Source organism: Euphorbia lathyris, chromosome 1 (assembly GCF_963576675.1).
Source record: "Euphorbia lathyris chromosome 1, ddEupLath1.1, whole genome shotgun sequence".
Lineage (NCBI taxonomy): Eukaryota > Viridiplantae > Streptophyta > Magnoliopsida > Malpighiales > Euphorbiaceae > Euphorbia > Euphorbia lathyris.
In genome coordinates this window covers 132,111,705-132,127,726 of record NC_088910.1, presented here as the reverse complement: position 1 = coordinate 132,127,726, position 16,022 = coordinate 132,111,705, and the positions used below count along the sequence as shown (strand labels likewise).

The 16,022-nt window shown below is 46.8% G+C and overlaps 42 non-coding genes across 42 annotated transcripts; all 42 read left to right on the top strand.

Moving 5' to 3' along the window:
* Positions 1-86: 86 nt before the first annotated feature.
* Positions 87-205, top strand: LOC136215007 (5S ribosomal RNA). Its single transcript, XR_010682064.1, has one exon. It is a non-coding gene; the product is annotated as a 5S ribosomal RNA (ribosomal RNA).
* Positions 206-463: 258 nt separating this feature from the next.
* On the top strand, positions 464-582 carry LOC136212327 (5S ribosomal RNA). Its single transcript, XR_010679490.1, has one exon. It is a non-coding gene; the product is annotated as a 5S ribosomal RNA (ribosomal RNA).
* Positions 583-840: 258 nt separating this feature from the next.
* On the top strand, positions 841-959 carry LOC136212774 (5S ribosomal RNA). Its single transcript, XR_010679914.1, has one exon. It is a non-coding gene; the product is annotated as a 5S ribosomal RNA (ribosomal RNA).
* A 183-nt stretch (positions 960-1,142) lies between these two features.
* On the top strand, positions 1,143-1,261 carry LOC136215723 (5S ribosomal RNA). Its single transcript, XR_010682755.1, has one exon. It is a non-coding gene; the product is annotated as a 5S ribosomal RNA (ribosomal RNA).
* Positions 1,262-1,521: 260 nt separating this feature from the next.
* On the top strand, positions 1,522-1,640 carry LOC136215710 (5S ribosomal RNA). Its single transcript, XR_010682743.1, has one exon. It is a non-coding gene; the product is annotated as a 5S ribosomal RNA (ribosomal RNA).
* A 546-nt stretch (positions 1,641-2,186) lies between these two features.
* Positions 2,187-2,305, top strand: LOC136215698 (5S ribosomal RNA). Its single transcript, XR_010682732.1, has one exon. It is a non-coding gene; the product is annotated as a 5S ribosomal RNA (ribosomal RNA).
* Positions 2,306-2,563: 258 nt separating this feature from the next.
* Positions 2,564-2,682, top strand: LOC136215687 (5S ribosomal RNA). The gene has a single exon (XR_010682721.1). It is a non-coding gene; the product is annotated as a 5S ribosomal RNA (ribosomal RNA).
* Positions 2,683-2,940: 258 nt separating this feature from the next.
* Positions 2,941-3,059, top strand: LOC136215675 (5S ribosomal RNA). Its single transcript, XR_010682710.1, has one exon. It is a non-coding gene; the product is annotated as a 5S ribosomal RNA (ribosomal RNA).
* Positions 3,060-3,318: 259 nt separating this feature from the next.
* On the top strand, positions 3,319-3,437 carry LOC136215662 (5S ribosomal RNA). The gene has a single exon (XR_010682699.1). It is a non-coding gene; the product is annotated as a 5S ribosomal RNA (ribosomal RNA).
* Positions 3,438-3,697: 260 nt separating this feature from the next.
* LOC136215069 (5S ribosomal RNA) lies at positions 3,698-3,816 on the top strand. The gene has a single exon (XR_010682123.1). It is a non-coding gene; the product is annotated as a 5S ribosomal RNA (ribosomal RNA).
* Positions 3,817-3,999: 183 nt separating this feature from the next.
* On the top strand, positions 4,000-4,118 carry LOC136215005 (5S ribosomal RNA). The gene has a single exon (XR_010682062.1). It is a non-coding gene; the product is annotated as a 5S ribosomal RNA (ribosomal RNA).
* Positions 4,119-4,377: 259 nt separating this feature from the next.
* Positions 4,378-4,496, top strand: LOC136212326 (5S ribosomal RNA). The gene has a single exon (XR_010679489.1). It is a non-coding gene; the product is annotated as a 5S ribosomal RNA (ribosomal RNA).
* A 260-nt stretch (positions 4,497-4,756) lies between these two features.
* LOC136215068 (5S ribosomal RNA) lies at positions 4,757-4,875 on the top strand. The gene has a single exon (XR_010682122.1). It is a non-coding gene; the product is annotated as a 5S ribosomal RNA (ribosomal RNA).
* A 183-nt stretch (positions 4,876-5,058) lies between these two features.
* On the top strand, positions 5,059-5,177 carry LOC136215472 (5S ribosomal RNA). The gene has a single exon (XR_010682513.1). It is a non-coding gene; the product is annotated as a 5S ribosomal RNA (ribosomal RNA).
* Positions 5,178-5,436: 259 nt separating this feature from the next.
* LOC136215651 (5S ribosomal RNA) lies at positions 5,437-5,555 on the top strand. Its single transcript, XR_010682688.1, has one exon. It is a non-coding gene; the product is annotated as a 5S ribosomal RNA (ribosomal RNA).
* A 182-nt stretch (positions 5,556-5,737) lies between these two features.
* Positions 5,738-5,856, top strand: LOC136215639 (5S ribosomal RNA). Its single transcript, XR_010682677.1, has one exon. It is a non-coding gene; the product is annotated as a 5S ribosomal RNA (ribosomal RNA).
* A 500-nt stretch (positions 5,857-6,356) lies between these two features.
* Positions 6,357-6,475, top strand: LOC136213102 (5S ribosomal RNA). The gene has a single exon (XR_010680234.1). It is a non-coding gene; the product is annotated as a 5S ribosomal RNA (ribosomal RNA).
* Positions 6,476-6,734: 259 nt separating this feature from the next.
* LOC136215628 (5S ribosomal RNA) lies at positions 6,735-6,853 on the top strand. Its single transcript, XR_010682664.1, has one exon. It is a non-coding gene; the product is annotated as a 5S ribosomal RNA (ribosomal RNA).
* A 258-nt stretch (positions 6,854-7,111) lies between these two features.
* LOC136212773 (5S ribosomal RNA) lies at positions 7,112-7,230 on the top strand. The gene has a single exon (XR_010679913.1). It is a non-coding gene; the product is annotated as a 5S ribosomal RNA (ribosomal RNA).
* A 260-nt stretch (positions 7,231-7,490) lies between these two features.
* LOC136215616 (5S ribosomal RNA) lies at positions 7,491-7,609 on the top strand. Its single transcript, XR_010682652.1, has one exon. It is a non-coding gene; the product is annotated as a 5S ribosomal RNA (ribosomal RNA).
* A 260-nt stretch (positions 7,610-7,869) lies between these two features.
* Positions 7,870-7,988, top strand: LOC136212771 (5S ribosomal RNA). The gene has a single exon (XR_010679912.1). It is a non-coding gene; the product is annotated as a 5S ribosomal RNA (ribosomal RNA).
* A 183-nt stretch (positions 7,989-8,171) lies between these two features.
* On the top strand, positions 8,172-8,290 carry LOC136214746 (5S ribosomal RNA). The gene has a single exon (XR_010681820.1). It is a non-coding gene; the product is annotated as a 5S ribosomal RNA (ribosomal RNA).
* A 183-nt stretch (positions 8,291-8,473) lies between these two features.
* On the top strand, positions 8,474-8,592 carry LOC136213101 (5S ribosomal RNA). The gene has a single exon (XR_010680233.1). It is a non-coding gene; the product is annotated as a 5S ribosomal RNA (ribosomal RNA).
* A 259-nt stretch (positions 8,593-8,851) lies between these two features.
* LOC136215605 (5S ribosomal RNA) lies at positions 8,852-8,970 on the top strand. Its single transcript, XR_010682641.1, has one exon. It is a non-coding gene; the product is annotated as a 5S ribosomal RNA (ribosomal RNA).
* A 258-nt stretch (positions 8,971-9,228) lies between these two features.
* On the top strand, positions 9,229-9,347 carry LOC136215592 (5S ribosomal RNA). The gene has a single exon (XR_010682629.1). It is a non-coding gene; the product is annotated as a 5S ribosomal RNA (ribosomal RNA).
* Positions 9,348-9,847: 500 nt separating this feature from the next.
* LOC136213100 (5S ribosomal RNA) lies at positions 9,848-9,966 on the top strand. Its single transcript, XR_010680232.1, has one exon. It is a non-coding gene; the product is annotated as a 5S ribosomal RNA (ribosomal RNA).
* Positions 9,967-10,225: 259 nt separating this feature from the next.
* LOC136215580 (5S ribosomal RNA) lies at positions 10,226-10,344 on the top strand. The gene has a single exon (XR_010682618.1). It is a non-coding gene; the product is annotated as a 5S ribosomal RNA (ribosomal RNA).
* A 258-nt stretch (positions 10,345-10,602) lies between these two features.
* Positions 10,603-10,721, top strand: LOC136212770 (5S ribosomal RNA). The gene has a single exon (XR_010679911.1). It is a non-coding gene; the product is annotated as a 5S ribosomal RNA (ribosomal RNA).
* Positions 10,722-10,981: 260 nt separating this feature from the next.
* LOC136215568 (5S ribosomal RNA) lies at positions 10,982-11,100 on the top strand. The gene has a single exon (XR_010682607.1). It is a non-coding gene; the product is annotated as a 5S ribosomal RNA (ribosomal RNA).
* Positions 11,101-11,360: 260 nt separating this feature from the next.
* LOC136212769 (5S ribosomal RNA) lies at positions 11,361-11,479 on the top strand. Its single transcript, XR_010679910.1, has one exon. It is a non-coding gene; the product is annotated as a 5S ribosomal RNA (ribosomal RNA).
* Positions 11,480-11,662: 183 nt separating this feature from the next.
* On the top strand, positions 11,663-11,781 carry LOC136214745 (5S ribosomal RNA). The gene has a single exon (XR_010681819.1). It is a non-coding gene; the product is annotated as a 5S ribosomal RNA (ribosomal RNA).
* A 183-nt stretch (positions 11,782-11,964) lies between these two features.
* On the top strand, positions 11,965-12,083 carry LOC136213099 (5S ribosomal RNA). Its single transcript, XR_010680231.1, has one exon. It is a non-coding gene; the product is annotated as a 5S ribosomal RNA (ribosomal RNA).
* A 259-nt stretch (positions 12,084-12,342) lies between these two features.
* Positions 12,343-12,461, top strand: LOC136215557 (5S ribosomal RNA). The gene has a single exon (XR_010682596.1). It is a non-coding gene; the product is annotated as a 5S ribosomal RNA (ribosomal RNA).
* Positions 12,462-12,719: 258 nt separating this feature from the next.
* LOC136213603 (5S ribosomal RNA) lies at positions 12,720-12,838 on the top strand. Its single transcript, XR_010680703.1, has one exon. It is a non-coding gene; the product is annotated as a 5S ribosomal RNA (ribosomal RNA).
* A 183-nt stretch (positions 12,839-13,021) lies between these two features.
* On the top strand, positions 13,022-13,140 carry LOC136215546 (5S ribosomal RNA). Its single transcript, XR_010682585.1, has one exon. It is a non-coding gene; the product is annotated as a 5S ribosomal RNA (ribosomal RNA).
* A 259-nt stretch (positions 13,141-13,399) lies between these two features.
* LOC136213812 (5S ribosomal RNA) lies at positions 13,400-13,519 on the top strand. Its single transcript, XR_010680913.1, has one exon. It is a non-coding gene; the product is annotated as a 5S ribosomal RNA (ribosomal RNA).
* A 258-nt stretch (positions 13,520-13,777) lies between these two features.
* LOC136212908 (5S ribosomal RNA) lies at positions 13,778-13,896 on the top strand. The gene has a single exon (XR_010680048.1). It is a non-coding gene; the product is annotated as a 5S ribosomal RNA (ribosomal RNA).
* A 258-nt stretch (positions 13,897-14,154) lies between these two features.
* On the top strand, positions 14,155-14,273 carry LOC136214282 (5S ribosomal RNA). The gene has a single exon (XR_010681376.1). It is a non-coding gene; the product is annotated as a 5S ribosomal RNA (ribosomal RNA).
* Positions 14,274-14,456: 183 nt separating this feature from the next.
* LOC136215535 (5S ribosomal RNA) lies at positions 14,457-14,575 on the top strand. Its single transcript, XR_010682574.1, has one exon. It is a non-coding gene; the product is annotated as a 5S ribosomal RNA (ribosomal RNA).
* Positions 14,576-15,048: 473 nt separating this feature from the next.
* On the top strand, positions 15,049-15,167 carry LOC136215524 (5S ribosomal RNA). Its single transcript, XR_010682563.1, has one exon. It is a non-coding gene; the product is annotated as a 5S ribosomal RNA (ribosomal RNA).
* Positions 15,168-15,427: 260 nt separating this feature from the next.
* Positions 15,428-15,546, top strand: LOC136215512 (5S ribosomal RNA). Its single transcript, XR_010682552.1, has one exon. It is a non-coding gene; the product is annotated as a 5S ribosomal RNA (ribosomal RNA).
* Positions 15,547-15,805: 259 nt separating this feature from the next.
* On the top strand, positions 15,806-15,924 carry LOC136212864 (5S ribosomal RNA). The gene has a single exon (XR_010680005.1). It is a non-coding gene; the product is annotated as a 5S ribosomal RNA (ribosomal RNA).
* Positions 15,925-16,022: the final 98 nt, after the last annotated feature.

The window sequence follows — 16,022 nt, the reverse complement described above, 5'->3', positions numbered from 1 at the left end:
GGCTTGTGTATGCACGTGAAGGATGAGCATACGGGAGAAAGGGGCGCCCAGTATGGAATATATGCTTAGTTTTTGCATGGGATGACGGGTGCGATCATACCAGCACTAATGCACCGGATCCCATCAGAACCCCGAAGTTAAACGTGCTTGGGCGAGAGTAGTACTAAGATGGGTGACCTCTTCGGAAGTCCTCGTGTTGCACCCCCAAACTTTTTTGCAACGTGCATTTTTTAATTATTTAATTTTTTTTCACCATGGCGTGCACGTTTTCGAGGCGGGCCCAAACTTTTTTGCAACGTGCATTTTTTAATTATTTAATTTTTTTTTCACCATGGCGTGCACGTTTTCGAGGCGGGGGTCAGTGTTTGGGGTCCGGGGGCTTGTGCATGCACGTGAAGGATGAGCATACGGGAGAAAGGGGCGCCCAGTATGGAATATATGCTTAGTTTTTGCATGGGATGACGGGAGCGATCATACCAGCACTAATGCACCGGATCCCATCAGAACTCCGAAGTTAAACGTGCTTGGGCGAGAGTAGTACTAAGATGGGTGACCTCTTGGGAAGTCCTCGTGTTGCACCCCTAAACTTTTTTATAACGTGCATTTTTTAATTATTTAATTTTTTTTTCACCATGGCGTGCACGTTTTCGAGGCGGGCCCAAACTTTTTTGCAACGTGCATTTTTTAATTATTTAATTTTTTTTCACCATGGCGTGCACGTTTTCGAGGCGGGGGTCAGTGTTTGGGGTCCGGGGGCTTGTGCATGCACGTGAAGGATGAGCATACGGGAGAAAGGGGCGCCCAGTATGGAATATATGCTTAGTTTTTGCATGTGATGACGGGTGCGATCATACCAGCACTAATGCACCGGATCCCATCAGAACTCCGAAGTTAAACGTGCTTGGGCGAGAGTAGTACTAAGATGGTTGACCTCTTGGGAAGTCCTCGTGTTGCACCCCCAAACTTTTTTGCAACGTGCATTTTTTAATTATTTAATTTTTTTTTTCACCATGGCGTGCATGTTTTCGAGGCGGGGGTCAGTGTTTGGGGTCCGGGGGCTTGTGCATGCACGTGAAGGATGAGCATACGGGAGAAAGGGGCGCCCAGTATGGAATATATGCTTAGTTTTTGCATGGGATGACGGGTGCGATCATACCAGCACTAATGCACCGGATCCCATCAGAACTCCGAAGTTAAACGTGCTTGGGCGAGAGTAGTACTAAGATGGGTGACCTCTTGGGAAGTCCTCGTGTTGCACCCCCAAACTTTTTTGCAACGTGCATTTTTTAATTATTTAATTTTTTTTTCACCATGGCGTGCACGTTTTCGAGGCGGGCCCAAACTTTTTTGCAACGTGCATTTTTTAATTATTTAATTTTTTTTTTCACCATGGCGTGCACGTTTTCGAGGCGGGGGTTAGTGTTTGGGGTCCGGGGGCTTGTGCATGCACGTGAAGGATGAGCATACGGGAGAAAGGGGCGCCCAGTATGGAATATATGCTTAGTTTTTGCATGGGATGACGGGTGCGATCATACCAGCACTAATGCACCGGATCCCATCAGAACTCCGAAGTTAAACGTGCTTGGGCGAGAGTAGTACTAAGATGGGTGACCTCTTGGGAAGTCCTCGTGTTGCACCCCTAAACTTTTTTGCAACGTGGATTTTTTAATTATTTAATTTTTTTTTCACCATGGCGTGCACGTTTTCGAGGCGGGCCCAAACTTTTTTGCAACGTGCATTTTTTAATTATTTAATTTTTTTTTTCACCATGGCGTGCACGTTTTCGAGGCGGGGGTCAGTGTTTGGGGTCCGGGGGCTTGTGCATGCACGTGAAGGATGAGCATACGGGAGAAAGGGGCGCCCAGTATGGAATATATGCTTAGTTTTTGCATGGGGTGACGGGTGACCTCTTGGGATCCCATCAGAACTCCGAAGTTAAACGTGCTTGGGCGAGAGTAGTACTAAGATGGTTGACCTCTTGGGAAGTCCTCGTGTTGCACCCCCAAACTTTTTTGCAACGTGCATTTTTTTATTATTTAATTTTTTTTTTCACCATGGCGTGCATGTTTTCGAGGCGGGGGTCAGTGTTTGGGGTCCGGGGGCTTGTGCATGCACGTGAAGGATGAGCATACGGGAGAAAGGGGCGCCCAGTATGGAATATATGCTTAGTTTTTGCATGGGATGATGGGTGCGATCATACCAGCACTAATGCACCGGATCCCATCAGAACTCCGAAGTTAAACGTGCTTGGGCGAGAGTAGTACTAAGATGGGTGACCTCTTGGGAAGTCCTCGTGTTGCACCCCCAAACTTTTTTGCAACGTGCATTTTTTAATTATTTAATTTTTTTTTCACCATGGCGTGCACGTTTTCGAGGCGGGCCCAAACTTTTTTGCAACGTGCATTTTTTAATTATTTAATTTTTTTTCACCATGGCGTGCACGTTTTCGAGGCGGGGGTCAGTGTTTGGGGTCCGGGGGCTTGTGCATGCACGTGAAGGATGAGCATACGGGAGAAAGGGGCGCCCAGTATGGAATATATGCTTAGTTTTTGCATGGGATGACGGGTGCGATCATACCAGCACTAATGCACCGGATCCCATCAGAACTCCGAAGTTAAACGTGCTTGGGCGAGAGTAGTACTAAGATGGGTGACCTCTTGGGAAGTCCTCGTGTTGCACCCCTAAACTTTTTTGCAACGTGCATTTTTTAATTATTTAATTTTTTTTTCACCATGGCGTGCACGTTTTCGAGGCGGGCCCAAACTTTTTTGCAACGTGCATTTTTTAATTATTTAATTTTTTTTCACCATGGCGTGCACGTTTTCGAGGCGGGGGTCAGTGTTTGGGGTCCGGGGGCTTGTGCATGCACGTGAAGGATGAGCATACGGGAGAAAGGGGCGCCCAGTATGGAATATATGCTTAGTTTTTGCATGGGATGATGGGTGCGATCATACCAGCACTAATGCACCGGATCCCATCAGAACTCCGAAGTTAAACGTGCTTGGGCGAGAGTAGTACTAAGATGGGTGACCTCTTGGGAAGTCCTCGTGTTGCACCCCCAAACTTTTTTGCAACGTGTATTTTTTAATTATTTAATTTTTTTTTCACCATGGCGTGCACGTTTTCGAGGCGGGCCCAAACTTTTTTGCAACGTGCATTTTTTAATTATTTAATTTTTTTTTCACCATGGCGTGCACGTTTTCGAGGCGGGGGTCAGTGTTTGGGGTCCGGGGGCTTGTGCATGCACGTGAAGGATGAGCATACGGGAGAAAGGGGCGCCCAGTATGGAATATATGCTTAGTTTTTGCATGGGATGACGGGTGCGATCATACCAGCACTAATGCACCGGATCCCATCAGAACTCCGAAGTTAAACGTGCTTGGGCGAGAGTAGTACTAAGATGGGTGACCTCTTGGGAAGTCCTCGTGTTGCACCCCTAAACTTTTTTGCAACGTGCATTTTTTAATTATTTAATTTTTTTTTCACCATGGCGTGCACGTTTTCGAGGCGGGCCCAAACTTTTTTGCAACGTGCATTTTTTAATTATTTAATTTTTTTTTTCACCATGGCGTGCACGTTTTCGAGGCGGGGGTCAGTGTTTGGGGTCCGGGGGCTTGTGCATGCACGTGAAGGATGAGCATACGGGAGAAAGGGGCGCCCAGGATGGAATATATGCTTAGTTTTTGCATGTGATGACGGGTGCGATCATACCAGCACTAATGCACCGGATCCCATCAGAACTCCGAAGTTAAACGTGCTTTGGCGAGAGTAGTACTAAGATGGTTGACCTCTTGGGAAGTCCTCGTGTTGCACCCCCAAACTTTTTTGCAACGTGCATTTTTTAATTATTTAATTTTTTTTTTCACCATGGCGTGCATGTTTTCGAGGCGGGGGTCAGTGTTTGGGGTCCGGGGGCTTGTGCATGCACGTGAAGGATGAGCATACGGGAGAAAGGGGCGCCCAGTATGGAATATATGCTTAGTTTTTGCATGGGATGACGGGTGCGATCATACCAGCACTAATGCACCGGATCCCATCAGAACCCCGAAGTTAAACGTGCTTGGGCGAGAGTAGTACTAAGATGGGTGACCTCTTCGGAAGTCCTCGTGTTGCACCCCCAAACTTTTTTGCAACGTGCATTTTTTAATTATTTAATTTTTTTTTCACCATGGCGTGCACGTTTTCGAGGCGGGCCCAAACTTTTTTGCAACGTGCATTTTTTAATTATTTAATTTTTTTTTCACCATGGCGTGCACGTTTTCGAGGCGGGGGTCAGTGTTTGGGGTCCGGGGGCTTGTGCATGCACGTGAAGGATGAGAATACGGGAGAAAGGGGCGGCCAGTATGGAATATATGCTTAGTTTTTGCATGGGATGACGGGAGCGATCATACCAGCACTAATGCACCGGATCCCATCAGAACTCCGAAGTTAAACGTGCTTGGGCGAGAGTAGTACTAAGATGGGTGACCTCTTGGGAAGTCCTCGTGTTGCACCCCTAAACTTTTTTGCAACGTGCATTTTTTAATTATTTAATTTTTTTTTCACCATGGCGTGCACGTTTTCGAGGCGGGCCCAAACTTTTTTGCAACGTGCATTTTTTAATTATTTAATTTTTTTTTTCACCATGGCGTGCACGTTTTCGAGGCGGGGGTCAGTGTTTGGGGTCCGGGGGCTTGTGCATGCACGTGAAGGATGAGCATACGGGAGAAAGGGGCGCCCAGGATGGAATATATGCTTAGTTTTTGCATGTGATGACGGGTGCGATCATACCAGCACTAATGCACCGGATCCCATCAGAACTCCGAAGTTAAACGTGCTTTGGCGAGAGTAGTACTAAGATGGTTGACCTCTTGGGAAGTCCTCGTGTTGCACCCCCAAACTTTTTTGCAACGTGCATTTTTTAATTATTTAATTTTTTTTTTCACCATGGCGTGCATGTTTTCGAGGCGGGGGTCAGTGTTTGGGGTCCGGGGGCTTGTGCATGCACGTGAAGGATGAGCATACGGGAGAAAGGGGCGCCCAGTATGGAATATATGCTTAGTTTTTGCATGGGATGACGGGTGCGATCATACCAGCACTAATGCACCGGATCCCATCAGAACCCCAAAGTTAAACGTGCTTGGGCGAGAGTAGTACTAAGATGGGTGACCTCTTCGGAAGTCCTCGTGTTGCACCCCCAAACTTTTTTGCAACGTGCATTTTTTAATTATTTAATTTTTTTTTCACCATGGCGTGCACGTTTTCGAGGCGGGCCCAAACTTTTTTGCAACGTGCATTTTTTAATTATTTAATTTTTTTTTCACCATGGCGTGCACGTTTTCGAGGCGGGGGTCAGTGTTTGGGGTCCGGGGGCTTGTGCATGCACGTGAAGGATGAGCATACGGGAGAAAGGGGCGCCCAGTATGGAATATATGCTTAGTTTTTGCATGGGATGATGGGTGCGATCATACCAGCACTAATGCACCGGATCCCATCAGAACTCCGAAGTTAAACGTGCTTGGGCGAGAGTAGTACTAAGATGGGTGACCTCTTGGGAAGTCCTCGTGTTGCACCCCCAAACTTTTTTGCAACGTGTATTTTTTAATTATTTAATTTTTTTTTCACCATGGCGTGCACGTTTTCGAGGCGGGGGTCAGTGTTTGGGGTCCGGGGGCTTGTGCATGCACGTGAAGGATGAGCATACGGGAGAAAGGGGCGCCCAGTATGGAATATATGCTTAGTTTTTGCATGGGATGACGGGTGCGATCATACCAGCACTAATGCACCGGATCCCATCAGAACTCCGAAGTTAAACGTGCTTGGGCGAGAGTAGTACTAAGATGGGTGACCTCTTGGGAAGTCCTCGTGTTGCACCCCTAAACTTTTTTGCAACGTGCATTTTTTAATTATTTAATTTTTTTTTCACCATGGCGTGCACGTTTTCGAGGCGGGCCCAAACTTTTTTGCAACGTGCATTTTTTAATTATTTAATTTTTTTTCACCATGGCGTGCACGTTTTCGAGGCGGGGGTCAGTGTTTGGGGTCCGGGGGCTTGTGCATGCACGTGAAGGATGAGCATACGGGAGAAAGGGGCGCCCAGTATGGAATATATGCTTAGTTTTTGCATGGGATGATGGGTGCGATCATACCAGCACTAAGATGGGTGACCTCTTGGGAAGTCCTCGTGTTGCACCCCTAAACTTTTTTGCAACGTGCATTTTTTAATTATTTAATTTTTTTTCACCATGGCGTGCACGTTTTCGAGGCGGGGGTCAGTGTTTGGGGTCCGGGGGCTTGTGCATGCACGTGAAGGATGAGCATACGGGAGAAAGGGGCGCCCAGTATGGAATATATGCTTAGTTTTTGCATGGGATGACGGGTGCGATCATACCAGCACTAATGCACCGGATCCCATCAGAACTCCGAAGTTAAACGTGCTTGGGCGAGAGTAGTACTAAGATGGGTGACCTCTTCGGAAGTCCTCGTGTTGCACCCCCAAACTTTTTTGCAACGTGCATTTTTTAATTATTTAATTTTTTTTTCACCATGGCGTGCACGTTTTCGAGGCGGGCCCAAACTTTTTTGCAACGTGCATTTTTTAATTATTTAATTTTTTTTTCACCATGGCGTGCACGTTTTCGAGGCGGGGGTCAGTGTTTGGGGTCCGGGGGCTTGTGCATGCACGTGAAGGATGAGCATACGGGAGAAAGGGGCGCCCAGTATGGAATATATGCTTAGTTTTTGCATGGGATGATGGGTGCGATCATACCAGCACTAATGCACCGGATCCCATCAGAACTCCGAAGTTAAACGTGCTTGGGCGAGAGTAGTACTAAGATGGGTGACCTCTTGGGAAGTCCTCGTGTTGCACCCCTAAACTTTTTTGCAACGTGCATTTTTTAATTATTTAATTTTTTTTTCACCATGGCGTGCACGTTTTCGAGGCGGGCCCAAACTTTTTTGCAACGTGCATTTTTTAATTATTTAATTTTTTTTCACCATGGCGTGCACGTTTTCGAGGCGGGGGTCAGTGTTTGGGGTCCGGGGGCTTGTGCATGCACGTGAAGGATGAGCATACGGGAGAAAGGGGCGCCCAGTATGGAATATATGCTTAGTTTTTGCATGGGATGATGGGTGCGATCATACCAGCACTAATGCACCGGATCCCATCAGAACTCCGAAGTTAAACGTGCTTGGGCGAGAGTAGTACTAAGATGGTTGACCTCTTGGGAAGTCCTCGTGTTGCACCCCCAAACTTTTTTGCAACGTGCATTTTTTAATTATTTAATTTTTTTTTTCACCATGGCGTGCACGTTTTCGAGGCGGGCCCAAACTTTTTTGCAACGTGCATTTTTTAATTATTTAATTTTTTTTTCACCATGGCGTGCACGTTTTCGAGGCGGGGGTCAGTGTTTGGGGTCCGGGGGCTTGTGCATGCACGTGAAGGATGAGCATACGGGAGAAAGGGGCGCCCAGTATGGAATATATGCTTAGTTTTTGCATGGGATGACGGGTGCGATCATACCAGCACTAATGCACCGGATCCCATCAGAACTCCGAAGTTAAACGTGCTTGGGCGAGAGTAGTACTAAGATGGGTGACCTCTTGGGAAGTCCTCGTGTTGCACCCCTAAACTTTTTTGCAACGTGCATTTTTTAATTATTTAATTTTTTTTTCACCATGGCGTGCACGTTTTCGAGGCGGGCCTAAACTTTTTTGCAACGTGCATTTTTTAATTATTTAATTTTTTTTTTCACCATGGCGTGCACGTTTTCGAGGCGGGGGTCAGTGTTTGGGGTCCGGGGGCTTGTGCATGCACGTGAAGGATGAGCATACGGGAGAAAGGGGCGCCCAGTATGGAATATATGCTTAGTTTTTGCATGTGATGACGGGTGCGATCATACCAGCACTAATGCACCGGATCCCATCAGAACTCCGAAGTTAAACGTGCTTGGGCGAGAGTAGTACTAAGATGGTTGACCTCTTGGGAAGTCCTCGTGTTGCACCCCCAAACTTTTTTGCAACGTGCATTTTTTAATTATTTAATTTTTTTTTTCACCATGGCGTGCATGTTTTCGAGGCGGGGGTCAGTGTTTGGGGTCCGGGGGCTTGTGCATGCACGTGAAGGATGAGCATACGGGAGAAAGGGGCGCCCAGTATGGAATATATGCTTAGTTTTTGCATGGGATGACGGGTGCGATCCTACCAGCACTAATGCACCGGATCCCATCAGAACTCCGAAGTTAAACGTGCTTGGGCGAGAGTAGTACTAAGATGGGTGACCTCTTCGGAAGTCCTCGTGTTGCACTCCCAAACTTTTTTGCAACGTGCATTTTTTAATTATTTAATTTTTTTTTTCACCATGGCGTGCATGTTTTCGAGGCGGGGGTCAGTGTTTGGGGTCCGGGGGCTTGTGCATGCACGTGAAGGATGAGCATACGGGAGAAAGGGGCGCCCAGTATGGAATATATGCTTAATTTTTGCATGTGATGACGGGTGCGATCATACCAGCACTAATGCACCGGATCCCATCAGAACTCCGAAGTTAAACGTGCTTGGGCGAGAGTAGTACTAAGATGGGTGACCTCTTCGGAAGTCCTCGTGTTGCACCCCCAAACTTTTTTGCAACGTGCATTTTTTAATTATTTAATTTTTTTTTCACCATGGCGTGCACGTTTTCGAGGCGGGCCCAAACTTTTTTGCAACGTGCATTTTTTAATTATTTAATTTTTTTTTCACCATGGCGTGCACGTTTTCGAGGCAGGGGTCAGTGTTTGGGGTCCGGGGGCTTGTGCATGCACGTGAAGGATGAGCATACGGGAGAAAGGGGCGCCCAGTATGGAATATATGCTTAGTTTTTGCATAGGATGACGGGTGCGATCATACCAGCACTAATGCACCGGATCCCATCAGAACTCCGAAGTTAAACGTGCTTGGGCGAGAGTAGTACTAAGATGGGTGACCTCTTGGGAAGTCCTCGTGTTGCACCCCTAAACTTTTTTATAACGTGCATTTTTTAATTATTTAATTTTTTTTTCACCATGGCGTGCACGTTTTCGAGGCGGGCCCAAACTTTTTTGCAACGTGCATTTTTTAATTATTTAATTTTTTTTCACCATGGCGTGCACGTTTTCGAGGCGGGGGTCAGTGTTTGGGGTCCGAGGGCTTGTGCATGCACGTGAAGGATGAGCATACGGGAGAAAGGGGCGCCCAGTATGGAATATATGCTTAGTTTTTGCATGGGATGACGGGTGCGATCATACCAGCACTAATGCACCGGATCCCATCAGAACTCCGAAGTTAAACGTGCTTGGGCGAGAGTAGTACTAAGATGGGTGACCTCTTGGGAAGTCCTCGTGTTGCACCCCTAAACTTTTTTGCAACGTGCATTTTTTAATTATTTAATTTTTTTTTCACCATGGCGTGCACGTTTTCGAGGCGGGCCCAAACTTTTTTGCAACGTGCATTTTTTAATTATTTAATTTTTTTTCACCATGGCGTGCACGTTTTCGAGGCGGGGGTCAGTGTTTGGGGTCCGGGGGCTTGTGCATGCACGTGAAGGATGAGCATACGGGAGAAAGGGGCGCCCAGTATGGAATATATGCTTAGTTTTTGCATGGGATGATGGGTGCGATCATACCAGCACTAAGATGGGTGACCTCTTGGGAAGTCCTCGTGTTGCACCCCTAAACTTTTTTGCAACGTGCATTTTTTAATTATTTAATTTTTTTTCACCATGGCGTGCACGTTTTCGAGGCGGGGGTCAGTGTTTGGGGTCCGGGGGCTTGTGCATGCACGTGAAGGATGAGCATACGGGAGAAAGGGGCGCCCAGTATGGAATATATGCTTAGTTTTTGCATGGGATGACGGGTGCGATCATACCAGCACTAATGCACCGGATCCCATCAGAACTCCGAAGTTAAACGTGCTTGGGCGAGAGTAGTACTAAGATGGGTGACCTCTTCGGAAGTCCTCGTGTTGCACCCCCAAACTTTTTTGCAACGTGCATTTTTTAATTATTTAATTTTTTTTTCACCATGGCGTGCACGTTTTCGAGGCGGGCCCAAACTTTTTTGCAACGTGCATTTTTTAATTATTTAATTTTTTTTTCACCATGGCGTGCACGTTTTCGAGGCGGGGGTCAGTGTTTGGGGTCCGGGGGCTTGTGCATGCACGTGAAGGATGAGCATACGGGAGAAAGGGGCGCCCAGTATGGAATATATGCTTAGTTTTTGCATGGGATGATGGGTGCGATCATACCAGCACTAATGCACCGGATCCCATCAGAACTCCGAAGTTAAACGTGCTTGGGCGAGAGTAGTACTAAGATGGGTGACCTCTTGGGAAGTCCTCGTGTTGCACCCCTAAACTTTTTTGCAACGTGCATTTTTTAATTATTTAATTTTTTTTTCACCATGGCGTGCACGTTTTCGAGGCGGGCCCAAACTTTTTTGCAACGTGCATTTTTTAATTATTTAATTTTTTTTCACCATGGCGTGCACGTTTTCGAGGCGGGGGTCAGTGTTTGGGGTCCGGGGGCTTGTGCATGCACGTGAAGGATGAGCATACGGGAGAAAGGGGCGCCCAGTATGGAATATATGCTTAGTTTTTGCATGGGATGATGGGTGCGATCATACCAGCACTAATGCACCGGATCCCATCAGAACTCCGAAGTTAAACGTGCTTGGGCGAGAGTAGTACTAAGATGGTTGACCTCTTGGGAAGTCCTCGTGTTGCACCCCCAAACTTTTTTGCAACGTGCATTTTTTAATTATTTAATTTTTTTTTTCACCATGGCGTGCACGTTTTCGAGGCGGGCCCAAACTTTTTTGCAACGTGCATTTTTTAATTATTTAATTTTTTTTTCACCATGGCGTGCACGTTTTCGAGGCGGGGGTCAGTGTTTGGGGTCCGGGGGCTTGTGCATGCACGTGAAGGATGAGCATACGGGAGAAAGGGGCGCCCAGTATGGAATATATGCTTAGTTTTTGCATGGGATGACGGGTGCGATCATACCAGCACTAATGCACCGGATCCCATCAGAACTCCGAAGTTAAACGTGCTTGGGCGAGAGTAGTACTAAGATGGGTGACCTCTTGGGAAGTCCTCGTGTTGCACCCCTAAACTTTTTTGCAACGTGCATTTTTTAATTATTTAATTTTTTTTTCACCATGGCGTGCACGTTTTCGAGGCGGGCCTAAACTTTTTTGCAACGTGCATTTTTTAATTATTTAATTTTTTTTTTCACCATGGCGTGCACGTTTTCGAGGCGGGGGTCAGTGTTTGGGGTCCGGGGGCTTGTGCATGCACGTGAAGGATGAGCATACGGGAGAAAGGGGCGCCCAGTATGGAATATATGCTTAGTTTTTGCATGTGATGACGGGTGCGATCATACCAGCACTAATGCACCGGATCCCATCAGAACTCCGAAGTTAAACGTGCTTGGGCGAGAGTAGTACTAAGATGGTTGACCTCTTGGGAAGTCCTCGTGTTGCACCCCCAAACTTTTTTGCAACGTGCATTTTTTAATTATTTAATTTTTTTTTTCACCATGGCGTGCATGTTTTCGAGGCGGGGGTCAGTGTTTGGGGTCCGGGGGCTTGTGCATGCACGTGAAGGATGAGCATACGGGAGAAAGGGGCGCCCAGTATGGAATATATGCTTAGTTTTTGCATGGGATGACGGGTGCGATCCTACCAGCACTAATGCACCGGATCCCATCAGAACTCCGAAGTTAAACGTGCTTGGGCGAGAGTAGTACTAAGATGGGTGACCTCTTCGGAAGTCCTCGTGTTGCACTCCCAAACTTTTTTGCAACGTGCATTTTTTAATTATTTAATTTTTTTTTTCACCATGGCGTGCATGTTTTCGAGGCGGGGGTCAGTGTTTGGGGTCCGGGGGCTTGTGCATGCACGTGAAGGATGAGCATACGGGAGAAAGGGGCGCCCAGTATGGAATATATGCTTAATTTTTGCATGTGATGACGGGTGCGATCATACCAGCACTAATGCACCGGATCCCATCAGAACTCCGAAGTTAAACGTGCTTGGGCGAGAGTAGTACTAAGATGGGTGACCTCTTCGGAAGTCCTCGTGTTGCACCCCCAAACTTTTTTGCAACGTGCATTTTTTAATTATTTAATTTTTTTTTCACCATGGCGTGCACGTTTTCGAGGCGGGCCCAAACTTTTTTGCAACGTGCATTTTTTAATTATTTAATTTTTTTTTCACCATGGCGTGCACGTTTTCGAGGCAGGGGTCAGTGTTTGGGGTCCGGGGGCTTGTGCATGCACGTGAAGGATGAGCATACGGGAGAAAGGGGCGCCCAGTATGGAATATATGCTTAGTTTTTGCATAGGATGACGGGTGCGATCATACCAGCACTAATGCACCGGATCCCATCAGAACTCCGAAGTTAAACGTGCTTGGGCGAGAGTAGTACTAAGATGGGTGACCTCTTGGGAAGTCCTCGTGTTGCACCCCTAAACTTTTTTATAACGTGCATTTTTTAATTATTTAATTTTTTTTTCACCATGGCGTGCACGTTTTCGAGGCGGGCCCAAACTTTTTTGCAACGTGCATTTTTTAATTATTTAATTTTTTTTCACCATGGCGTGCACGTTTTCGAGGCGGGGGTCAGTGTTTGGGGTCCGAGGGCTTGTGCATGCACGTGAAGGATGAGCATACGGGAGAAAGGGGCGCCCAGTATGGAATATATGCTTAGTTTTTGCATGTGATGACGGGTGCGATCATACCAGCACTAATGCACCGGATCCCATCAGAACTCCGAAGTTAAACGTTCTTGGGCGAGAGTAGTACTAAGATGGGTGACCTCTTGGGAAGTCCTCGTGTTGCACCCCCAAACTTTTTTGCAACGTGCATTTTTTAATTATTTAATTTTTTTTTTCACCATGGCGTGCATGTTTTCGAGGCGGGGGTCAGTGTTTGGGGTCCGGGGGCTTGTGCATGCACGTGAAGGATGAGCATACGGGAGAAAGGGGCGCCCAGTATGGAATATATGCTTAGTTTTTGCATGGGATGACGGGTGCGATCATACCAGCACTAATGCACCGGATCCCATCAGAACTCCGAAGTTAAACGTGCTTGGGCGAGAGTAGTACTAAGATGGGTGACCTCTTGGGAAGTCCTCGTGTTGCACCCCCAAACTTTTTTGCAACGTGCATTTTTTAATTATTTAATTTTTTTTTCACCATGGCGTGCACGTTTTCGAGGCGGGCCCAAACTTTTTTGCAACGTGCATTTTTTAATTATTTAATTTTTTTTTCACCATGGCGTGCACGTTTTCGAGGCGGGGGTCAGTGTTTGGGGTCCGGGGGCTTGTGCATGCACGTGAAGGATGAGCATACGGGAGAAAGGGGCGCCCAGTATGGAATATATGCTTAGTTTTTGCATGGGATGACGGGTGCGATCATACCAGCACTAATGCACCGGATCCCATCAGAACTCCGAAGTTAAACGTGCTTGGGGCGAGAGTAGTACTAAGATGGGTGACCTCTTGGGAAGTCCTCGTGTTGCACCCCTAAACTTTTTTGCAACGTGCATTTTTTAATTATTTAATTTTTTTTTCACCATGGCGTGCACGTTTTCGAGACGGGCCCAAACTTTTTTGCAACGTGCATTTTTTAATTATTTAATTTTTTTTCACCATGGCGTGCACGTTTTCGAGGCGGGGGTCAGTGTTTGGGGTCCGGGGGCTTGTGCATGCACGTGAAGGATGAGCATACGGGAGAAAGGGGCGCCCAGTATGGAATATATGCTTAGTTTTTGCATGGGATGACGGGTGCGATCATACCAGCACTAATGCACCGGATCCCATCAGAACTCCGAAGATAAACGTGCTTGGGCGAGAGTAGTACTAAGATGGGTGACCTCTTGGGAAGTCCTCGTGTTGCACCCCTAAACTTTTTTATAACGTGCATTTTTTAATTATTTAATTTTTTTTTCACCATGGCGTGCACGTTTTCGAGGCGGGCCCAAACTTTTTTGCAACGTGCATTTTTTAATTATTTAATTTTTTTTCACCATGGCGTGCACGTTTTCGAGGCGGGGGTCAGTGTTTGGGGTCCGGGGGCTTGTGCATGCACGTGAAGGATGAGCATACGGGAGAAAGGGGCGCCCAGTATGGAATATATGCTTAGTTTTTGCATGTGATGACGGGTGCGATCATACCAGCACTAATGCACCGGATCCCATCAGAACTCCGAAGTTAAACGTGCTTGGGCGAGAGTAGTACTAATATGGTTGACCTCTTGGGAAGTCCTCGTGTTGCACCCCCAAACTTTTTTGCAACGTGCATTTTTTAATTATTTAATTTTTTTTTTCACCATGGCGTGCATGTTTTCGAGGCGGGGGTCAGTGTTTGGGGTCCGGGGGCTTGTGCATGCACGTGAAGGATGAGCATACGGGAGAAAGGGGCGCCCAGTATGGAATATATGCTTAGTTTTTGCATGGGATGACGGGTGCGATCATACCAGCACTAATGCACCGGATCCCATCAGAACTCCGAAGTTAAACGTGCTTGGGCGAGAGTAGTACTAAGATGGGTGACCTCTTGGGAAGTCCTCGTGTTGCACCCCCAAACTTTTTTGCAACGTGCATTTTTTAATTATTTAATTTTTTTTTCACCATGGCGTGCACGTTTTCGAGGCGGGCCCAAACTTTTTTGCAACGTGCAGTTTTTTAATTATTTAATTTTTTTTTCACCATGGCGTGCACGTTTTCGAGGCGGGGGTTAGTGTTTGGGGTCCGGGGGCTTGTGCATGCACTTGGTAAGTCCTCGTGTTGCACCCCCAAACTTTTTTGCAACGTGCATTTTTTAATTATTTAATTTTTTTTTCACCATGGCGTGCACGTTTTCGAGGCGGGCCCAAACTTTTTTGCAACGTGCATTTTTTAATTATTTAATTTTTTTTTCACCATGGCGTGCACGTTTTCGAGGCGGGGGTTAGTGTTTGGGGTCCGGGGGCTTGTGCATGCACGTGAAGGATGAGCATACGGGAGAAAGGGGCGCCCAGTATGGAATATATGCTTAGTTTTTGCATGGGATGACGGGTGCGATCATACCAGCACTAATGCACCGGATCCCATCAGAACTCCGAAGTTAAACGTGCTTGGGCGAGAGTAGTACTAAGATGGGTGACCTCTTGGGAAGTCCTCGTGTTGCACCCCTAAACTTTTTTGCAACGTGCATTTTTTAATTATTTAATTTTTTTTTCACCATGGCGTGCACGTTTTCGAGGCGGGCCCAAACTTTTTTGCAACGTGCATTTTTTAATTATTTAATTTTTTTTTTCACCATGGCGTGCACGTTTTCGAGGCGGGGGTCAGTGTTTGGGGTCCGGGGGCTTGTGCATGCACGTGAAGGATGAGCATACGGGAGAAAGGGGCGCCCAGTATGGAATATATGCTTAGTTTTTGCATGTGATGACGGGTGCGATCATACCAGCACTAATGCACCGGATCCCATCAGAACTCCGAAGTTAAACGTGCTTGGGCGAGAGTAGTACTAAGATGGGTGACCTCTTGGGAAGTCCTCGTGTTGCACCCCCAAACTTTTTTGCAACGTGCATTTTTTAATTATTTAATTTTTTTTTCACCATGGCGTGCACGTTTTCGAGGCGGGCCCAAACTTTTTTGCAACGTGCATTTTTTAATTATTTAATTTTTTTTTCACCATGGCGTGCACGTTTTCGAGGCGGGGGTTAGTGTTTGGGGTCCGGGGGCTTGTGCATGCACGTGAAGGATGAGCATACTGGAGAAAGGGGCGCCCAGTATGGAATATATGCTTAGTTTTTGCATGGGATGACGGGTGCGATCATACCAGCACTAATGCACCGGATCCCATCAGAACTCCAAAGTTAAACGTGCTTGGGCGAGAGTAGTACTAAGATGGGTGACCTCTTGGGAAGTCCTCGTGTTGCACCCCTAAACTTTTTTGCAACGTGCATTTTTTAATTATTTAATTTTTTTTTCACCATGGCGTGCACGTTTTCGAGACGGGCCCAAACTTTTTTGCAACGTGCA